Here is a 9,260-nt window from a genome sequence, read left to right as displayed (position 1 = left end):
TATGATATGTTCTCATAAGTGGATTCAGATTATGCCATTAGAGAAAAAACATCATGCATACAATGCCTAGTTATTACACTGACGCATATTCTGGCAGCACTGACAGACATGGTCACTAACTATGGTCAGCTTCTAGTAATGGTGGACAAGTTCTAGAATCTAGGGTTAGCCATCACTTAAGAGTAAGCAAATATCTCAGGCCTGAATGACACAGGCACAACAAACTGTGGAGGTATGTAATACCACTTTGTTCCATCACTGAATAGTGTTGGCTAATTATTTGGTTAAGAAGTATCTGTCAGGTTGGTCCATGATAAACCCAGTATTTGTTTACACTTTATAATTCATAAATATTTTGGGTGTCTATATTTTGTGACTTTATAATTATCTGGTTGGTCCTTAAATTTTCACCCACTAGAATTAATATTTTATAGATGATTCTTCCTTGTGTCAAATTATTACTAGGTGGTAATAATGATGATTATTGATGATTTTTTAAATTGATTCTACACAAACAAATATAGCAAAACCAATCATAAGTTTGCAAGAAGATGAAGCTTATCATTTTGGTACTCAAATGCCCCAGATATAAACAACAGCTGCCATTTAAAGCTGATTACACATCTTTTTGATGTGTTCCCTTTCATTCTGGAGTAGTTTTCTCATTCTTGCAAAAAAAGATGTTTAAAGCACATCATTTATTTTCTTGTTCCAGATCTGTAATTAGCCATTTATCCTAGCAGCTCTGTTCTCTGTTAGAGGAGAAATATCTGGCCAGTATTTGTGATGATTGTCATTATTGCATTTTGGGTTTTCTTGTTAAGGACAATTATTATATATATTACATAAAATGTGTATATTTTTTATTCATACTGATATATTACATATGCATATGTAAAGAATATTCATTATAAAATTTTCTTTTGAATTAGAAATTGTCCACTCATTAAGAATTCTGTTTTTATATTTCTAAAATAGTGTAGTATGCAATCACTATTTAAATGAAGAGATTTATAGAATATGTACTATTTCAAATATAAAGCATATTTAAAACACTTAGTGGCTTTTGGCGGGCCTGCCAGTCCATGCTGCCAGGGGCCACCATGTGCCCATCTCCACTTGCCCTTGCCCGCCATTTTCCTGCCATGCCCGGTTTCCACTACAAGTTCCTAGAAAAGCCCAAGCAATGGCTGTTGTTCCTGCTATGCAGGAAACCCATGCACAAGCCTGTGCAGGATTCTACCCTTGGCCAATGCTTCTGCAACACCTGCCTGCAGGAGTTCCTTAGTGAAAGAGTCTGCAAATGCCCTGAGGACCAAGTTCCCTTGGACTATGCCAAGATTTACCCAGACCCAGAGCTGGAGGTCCATGTGCTAGGCCTGTTCATCCGCTGAATCCACAGTGAGGAGGACTGCTGCTGGAGTGGCAGCATTTACAAAGAAAATGCTCATTTTCTTTTCTTTTCGTCGTCATTTACAAAGAAACCTGAATACCTGCAGCTTCAATGTAATTCCCTGGCCCAATCGCTGTCCTGCCAAGCTGAATCGCCATGATCTGCCTGCACACTTGCAACGTGATTGCCCTAAGCGGCGCCACAAGTGCTAGTTCTGTGGCTGTGACTTCAGTGAGGAAGCCTATGAGAACTATGAGGGTATGTTCCCCCAAGAGAGTGTGTACTGTGAGGAAAAGCATAGTGCCTGCATGATGTGGTGACTACTGGCCCAGCAGGCCACTTCTGAGTGGCCCAAGCGCACCCAGCCTTGTACCTATTGCACAAAGGAATTTATCTTTGACACCATCCAGAGTCACCAGTACCAGTGCCCCAGGTTGCCTGTGCCCTGCCCTAACCAGTGTGGTGGCATGGGCACTGTGGCTTGGGAGGCTTTTCCAAATTATCTGACGGACAGAGGTAGTATTGCCTTGGTGCTATGTCTGTTCAAAGACTCCAGTTGCAAGCACAGGGTAAGATGCCCCTTCTTCCTCTCAACTCCTTTTTAGCCCATGAAGTACTAGATGAAGGCTAGGTTTTCTGGCAGTTTAGTTCTTTGAGGTCCTTCCTCCTGCTGTTCAGCTGCAGGTTCTTCCTAATACCCTGTCTTTCTCATGCAGAGTTGGGAGCCTGCTATCCCTGAGCCTTCCAGTTTTGGTAATAGTCCTCCCTTCACTCATTGCCTGGGGCTTTGCCAACAGTGCCCTAAGCTGGCAATGGCATGGCACGTGGAGAAGAGTGTGAAGCCACATCTGGCTATGATGTGTGCCCTGGTGAGCCTGCAGCCACAGGAGCTGCAGGAGCTGCGTTGAGAACTGGAGGAACAATTAGTAGGCAGTGAGGGCATGCTCATCTGGAATATTGGCAGCTATGGGCGGAGGCTACAAGAGGCCAAGGCCAAGCCCATCCTCGATTGCATCATCCCAGCCTTCTATACACATAAGTATGGTTACAAACTACAGGTGTCTATATTCCTCAATGACAACGGCAGTAGTGATGACACAAATCTTTCTCTGTACATTTGTGTGCTACCAGGTGCCTTTGACAATCTCCTTGAGTGGCTCTTTGCCCGTCGTGTCACTTTATCCCTGCTAGACCAATGTGGCCCAGGGCTTGCTAAGCCACAGCATGCCATTGAGACTTTCCATTCTGACCCAAACTCGAAAAATTTCCAAAAACCAGGCACATGGTGAGGCTCCTTGGATGAGAGTTCGCTCGGCTCTGGATACCACAAGTTCTTCTCTCACCAGGATATCCAAAAGCAAAAATATGTGCAATATGATGCATTCTTCTTCCGTGCCTCTGTTGAACTACCCAGGAATATCCTCAGCTGAGTGCAGAGCTGGCAGGCTCAAGGGGAGAAGGGGGGATGGATGGGACATGATTTATCAGGCACTGGTTGAACCTGAAGAGGGTGCTGGACCACCTTTCAGCTGCTTATGCTGCCTGGGTTGTTACCCTGTTCTCCCCCTACCGCCACCACCCTTAGGTGTCTCAACAGGTGCTTCAGCCCTGGCCCCTGTGGAGAGCAGGTCTCTGGGTTATCAAGGGCTGGAAACCAATACTCCCAGGGCCTGTCTTCCCTTTTGGGCAAGGCAGGTATGACTTGGTGCCAGCCACATTCTACCTGGACTGAGGTACCTGCTCAGGTGCTATGTCCCAAGAGCCATAGGGGGAGGTGTTGGGAAAGGGAAGGGTAGTTAAAAAAATCTGTCTTGAGATTGATTTCTCTTTCCCCATCAATGGCCCTCCAGGTAATTTATTTCCTTAGCTCGAGGAAGGCACAACAGGGGAGGCCTGATTTTTAATATATTCTGAATTGTACTTATTAATTTGGTTCCAGCCTGTCTCCTCCAAGTTAATTAAGGCCCTGGGAGGTTGGGGCTAACTATGCAAAGAATCACTGAAAGAAGAAGTGCTGCCACTATGACCCCAAGATCAGCTGCCCTGATATGTCGCCCTCTGGTGGGTACAAGGGCGAACCACAGCAGGCTTTAGAAAATACCTGTCGCTGCCTCCTGGTGGTTAAATGGGAAAGGTGCAGGATAAGGCTGGAATACCCAGTTCTTTACTCACTAAAAATCGAATGCTATGTCATAAGCAAGCCCCAGCCCCAGGCCTCTGATACTGGGGATTGAACCCAGGGAAACTCCATTAATAAGCTACATCCTCAACCCTTATATGTTCAGAGGGGTCTCAGTTGCTGAGGCTGGCCTTGAACTGTGATCCTCTGCCTCCTGAGTTGTATCATCAAGCCTGGCTCCTGCTGACAACTGCCATTCATTTAGTACTTTCTGGTTACAGACGCTGCCAAGAACTTTATGCAAAATATTTCTTTCCATATAGCAGTCAAGTTAAATGAACTTTTACATTATAGTGAAAGGACCTGTCTTAAGTGGGTCTTATGAAGTTAATGAGATAATACATGTTCCTGAAACTTATTCTAAGTGCTTAAAAATGTTAACTTACCTGAAGCAAGCCTACACCTGGGGACTGAATAGAGGGGCCTTTAATAAGTACAAGGCGAGCTATTGTTGTGGCTCAGTGGTAGAGCGCTTGTGTGAGACACTGGGTGTAGAGCACTTGTGTGACACACTGGGTTTGATCCTTGTAATCATAAAGAAAACAACAGTTTAAAATTAAAAGAAAATAAAGAGAGATACAAGGTACTTGAACTTTTATTCTATTCTTCATATAGGCCTCAGTGGCCACCTGCAGTGACTCATGCTGTACCAGCAAAGAACATTAGTGAAGTATGAGTACTCTTTCAGCTGGTCTAGGACAGGGCTGAATTTCTCTTTTCCCCCTGGTGCTGGGTATCCTTGTGCATGCTACCAGTATGCTCTACTGAGCTACAACTCCAGCCCCAAAATTTTTTTAAAACTCCAGTGATATTTGGAAATGTAGTTTCAATTCTGGGAATACACTTGTGCTTGCATTTGGCTAGTTTCTTAGCTACACGGGAATGAATTCTGCTCAATTCTAGATTTTGTTGAAATGATTAAATGAACTAATAAAAAAATCAAATAAAACACTGAGTGTTATAACACATCTTAAGTTTATTTTGTTCTAATACTTCTAAAAACTTGCCAAGATGCAGAAAGAAGCTGCCTGCCACACTCACACTCTACCTGGGTACCCCAATTTTACTCATGATTAGATTTTGATTTTTATTAACAGTGGATAAATGCTTAAATATTTGACTCTCAAATTAATCAGAATGCTGCTGAGGACTGTACATAGGGATCCATGTTCCAAAAACCTGTCAATATATTTGGTGGTATTAAAATTATATCAATAGATTTTCCAAAATATTTCTCCAGAGGACCACATCATGAAGATTTTTAGGCTTTGTGTACCAGAAGTTCTCTGCAGTCAGAGCCTAAAATCTGCAATATATAGTAACTTAATTCATGGTGGCCTTTCAGTAAAACTATATTTTTCAGGGTAATGAGGTGTAGCTCATTGGTAGCATACTTGCTCAGCATGTATGAATCCTGAGGTCAAATATCAGCACTTCAAAACAAAACAACAACAGAAGCACTCCATTTGCTAAAACATGCTACATTCTGGATTTTATCTTGATTTTATGGTCCAATGTGTTGCTAGTGTGTTGAAACTTCACTGGTGCCCTGCATACATGTCATTTTCATTTCTAAACAAAACACACTTTATATGAACCACACCATTCTTTTACACAGAGTTACTGTACAATTAAGTTTATAAAATAAGAATATTTTCTGAATTTTCCCTCATATGTTTTGTTATTGAACTCACGATTTCAATATGAATAAGTACTTTGAACATTTTTTAGATGGACAGCATGGTTTTATTTTATTTATTTATTTTTATGTGGTGCTGAGGATCAAACCCAGTGCCACACAGGTGCTAGGCAAGCACTCTGCCACTGAGTTACAACCTCAGCCCTGAACATCTCAAGTTCTACATAATTATATAATTTGAGATATAATAGCCATTTGAATTACTATTACTTGTAAGTTATTATGAGGAAATAATTCTGAAAGATAATTTAATTTTCAGATAATATGTTAATGTTATAAATCATAATAATAACAAAAGTAATTCTATAAAACTTTGAATAAGTTTTAATTCAAATAAATTTTGTAGCATGTTTGAAATAAATACCTGTGTCCTGGATATGATGTAGTAATAGATTTGAAAATGCCTTCCTCCAGCACCTATCTAGAAATCTTCTCTGCTTCCTCTCTACCTGGATTTGGAGCTGAGGCTTCCAGGATGGGGTTATATAGGACCAATAGCTTTAGCTCACCTCAGTAGACTGGTAATCTTGGTGTTACTGCTGAAGTTTGAGAGTATCTGTCTTACTGTAGCCAGAGAGGGAGTCCTCAATGGAATGGAAAAAGAGAAAACATTTTTTTTTATTCTCTCTTATACACAAGCACCATCTGGATAAAAATTTGATTGCACTTCTCATTTTTCAAGTTAAGTGACCCCAAGTTTTTTATGTGAGTACAAATCATAGCAAACCAATTGATGACATCATATGTGTCTACTGAAAACAGCTCAGAGTGAGACACCCATTATCAATTTATATATCTCACAGTGAGATTTCAATTCTAAATAATTTGGTTGTGAGAAAAAAAACATGGAGACTGAATTGGGACAACTATTTCTAGAATGAAACAAAAGGAGTTAATAGTTGGAGAATAGACAGATAGAGGAAAGAAAATTAAGAAGAAAGGAAGGAATTCATGACCAATGGGATTTTGATAATTGGGCATGAAGACAAGGTAAAGAGGCCTTCTGACTGTGAGGGAGCCAGGTTTCTCTGCACTGAGGTGATTGTAACTTCCCAAAATAACTCTGGGTCCTCAGTTAAACTAGCATTTTAGTCCATTTTTTCACTTCTCTCACTCAAGTGAAGCTTGAATTTTCAGATTTGTTCTCTTTATTGTACTCAAATCCATCACAAAAGCTACACAGGCCATGGATTTTCTTGGAGGTAATTTCTTTAGCTTCTGTTGATTGTAGCTTAGCCAAGAACAGGTGCTGTGAGAACCTTGGATTTTAGTCCAAGAGTACTCTCTCCTTCTCACTTTAGTCTCAATGAAAGGAAACGTCATTGCTGTTAACTTTTGCTAACTAATGTAGGGGAAGTTCATAACTACCCATGGTTGTGTCCACCCTTTGGGAGAATGCAGAGGAACTAAGCTGGCTAGAATTGATTCAAAGGCCCTGATCCATGCTTCTGGTTGATAGTGTCAATTACTACTAAATTCCAGAAATTGAGTGCCCACAGGTGAGAGGGTTATGTTATTTAAAAAATGGAGAAAAAATGTGAGGCTGGCCCAATGCAAAATATCAATTACCCTTTTCATCAACAGCTCTGTTTATAATATCAGTCCCAACTGTATTTAATGTGTTCCAGCACTGTTACTTACATGGATTATCTGCTGAATACACATCAAATCTTATCAGGTAGCTGAAAGAAAATTATTTTAAAAATATTTTAATTTGTAAATGCATGCCATACCTTTATTTTGTTTATTTATGTTTATGTGGTGCTGAGGATTGAACCCAGTCTCTCACACATGTGAAAAAAGCATTCTACTGTGAGGAAGTTCTCTGAATGACCACACCTTCCATTATTGAAGAACAAGGCTCGGACCAGTCAATACATTTCTTGTTGACTTGAGCATTCTCCCAGCTCTGATAGAAAGGCTGGTCTTCAGGTGTAGTCATAACCAAGGGCATTGAGCTACACTCACCTATTCCTTTGGAACCCTACCCTTTCCCTTATTTGAATGGCTTTGCCCATTAAAAGGATTCAGAACATACTCCTCTCTCTCTATCCATGAACCCCCATAGAACAGAGGAGCCATCACAGGATGCACTGAAAAATGCATTTCTCTCTCTCTGTGTTGTTATTTCATGCAGCCCAGTTCACCTGTGGTCACCTTGAGTGTTTAATCCTTAGATCTGACAATTGGTGGATCATACTGGGTATCCAGAGTAAATTTTAGAAATTTAATGAGTTTGGAATCTCTTCAGAAGCTAAGCACACTTAAGATTTCAGAATATTTTGGACAGAATTGTAGAAAGTAAGTGAATTAGAAGAAGAATATGTATACTTTTTTAGTATCTGAGAATATTTTATCTTTAAAAAGGTAAAAATTTGAAATTTTAGATACCCTAAAACTTTAAAAAATTATTAAGATTATTAATTGGATATGTTGTTAAGTTCAGTCCTCTCTCATGAGAATCTCTCTTTTAAGGATTTTTTTGGATTGTTTTTGTGAATCTTTATATTTAAAAAATTAGGAAAAGACTGTGGGGGTTTTATATGCTAGAAATCTTTGCCTGGAGAGTGTAAGAGAAAAAGAGAATTATTATTATTATTATTATTATTATTATTATTATTATTATTATTATTATTTTGATACTTTATAAGAAATATTTTTTACTTATACAGAAAGAAATTATTTTTTATTTTTTATTTATTGTTGTTTTATAAAGGTGCTGTAAAAGTTTACATTAAACCTTTTTACCACATTCTTGTCCAACCCTATCAGAATGCTGTAACTTAACCTCTGTGGACAAAGGATATTAGCTGCTTTTCCTATGGGGACTGTAACTAAACTCACCACCAGCAGTGCTTCTAAACATTAAACAACCTGGCCTGGATGCCAAATGTAAACTGCCTTAAGATCTGACAGTAACATTGGCATCTGCCATTAAAACTCACTTTTTGAATGCCCATGTGCTGCAAGGAAAAATAAAAGAACAAGAGAACATACGCTGCAAGCACAGGTGGGATAGACAAAGCAAGCCACTGCACACTGGTCAGATAAATACAAACAAATCAAATGGAATGAAAACTGATCTGAGAGCCTTTTCCCAAGAAAATGGGCAAGGAGCTCCAAGCTGTTTTCATCAGCATGGCTAGCCAATTAGTCTTCCTGGTCCCTCCTTCCACATTTTTGGGGCTTCCCATTGGTCCTTTCCCTGTCACTCAACCAGGACATCTGATCTTGCCTCCAGTCACTAACAAGTACTTTCAGTTTCACACAGACCTGCTACTGAAACTACATACAGCCTACATTTTTTATGAATTCCCACCTGTAAATGATAACAAAATGTATCTTTTTTTAGGCAAAATCTAATTCCACAGGTTTCTACATTGCAGCCCTAAGCCTCACTTGCTCTCAAGACTACATAACTTGATCTTTTTTTGTCCCTCAACAGCTTCCTTTAGGTTTTTTTATTTTCCTGTATAAGATTGTGTTACTAAATAATTCTCTATTGATGAGAGGTATCAAATATATGCTTCTTTGTATTTTACTTTCAATTTTGGAGGTTAAAAAAAGCATTTGTTCACCACAAGAAACAAAGGCAGCCATGGCCCTGTGATGAGCAAAAAAATTCTATTCTCATCACTGACTATATAATTAGAAGAAATAAGTAAATGTATACATAAAGATTGTATTTTGTGATGTCACAAATATAACAAAAAGTGCACTACTAATCCAAGGAAAATTGAAATGGACTCAAATATCTTAAGAAACACGTGGTTAAAAATGTTAATATAATTATATATTATGCCCTTATTCTCAATACATACTTTTTGAGGTATTTGGATAACCAATAGTTTCTAATCCAGAAAATAATTTGCATACATGTCTAATTATTCAGTTAATATATATTTTTCTAATCATTTTTCTTCAATAGGAAAAAAAAATATATATATACACACACATTTGTATGTATACCTGATGTTTTTATATATATA

At 38.9% G+C, this 9,260-nt stretch overlaps 1 pseudogene; it reads left to right on the top strand.

The window, feature by feature from the left end:
- The first annotated feature begins 1,145 nt into the window (after positions 1-1,145).
- On the top strand, positions 1,146-2,823 carry LOC144369816 (TNF receptor-associated factor 4-like; annotated as a pseudogene).
- Positions 2,824-9,260: the final 6,437 nt, after the last annotated feature.

Source organism: Ictidomys tridecemlineatus, chromosome 2 (assembly GCF_052094955.1).
Source record: "Ictidomys tridecemlineatus isolate mIctTri1 chromosome 2, mIctTri1.hap1, whole genome shotgun sequence".
Lineage (NCBI taxonomy): Eukaryota > Metazoa > Chordata > Mammalia > Rodentia > Sciuridae > Ictidomys > Ictidomys tridecemlineatus.
The sequence above is the reverse complement of the archived record's forward strand: the minus strand, read 5'-3'. Positions and strand labels throughout refer to the sequence as shown.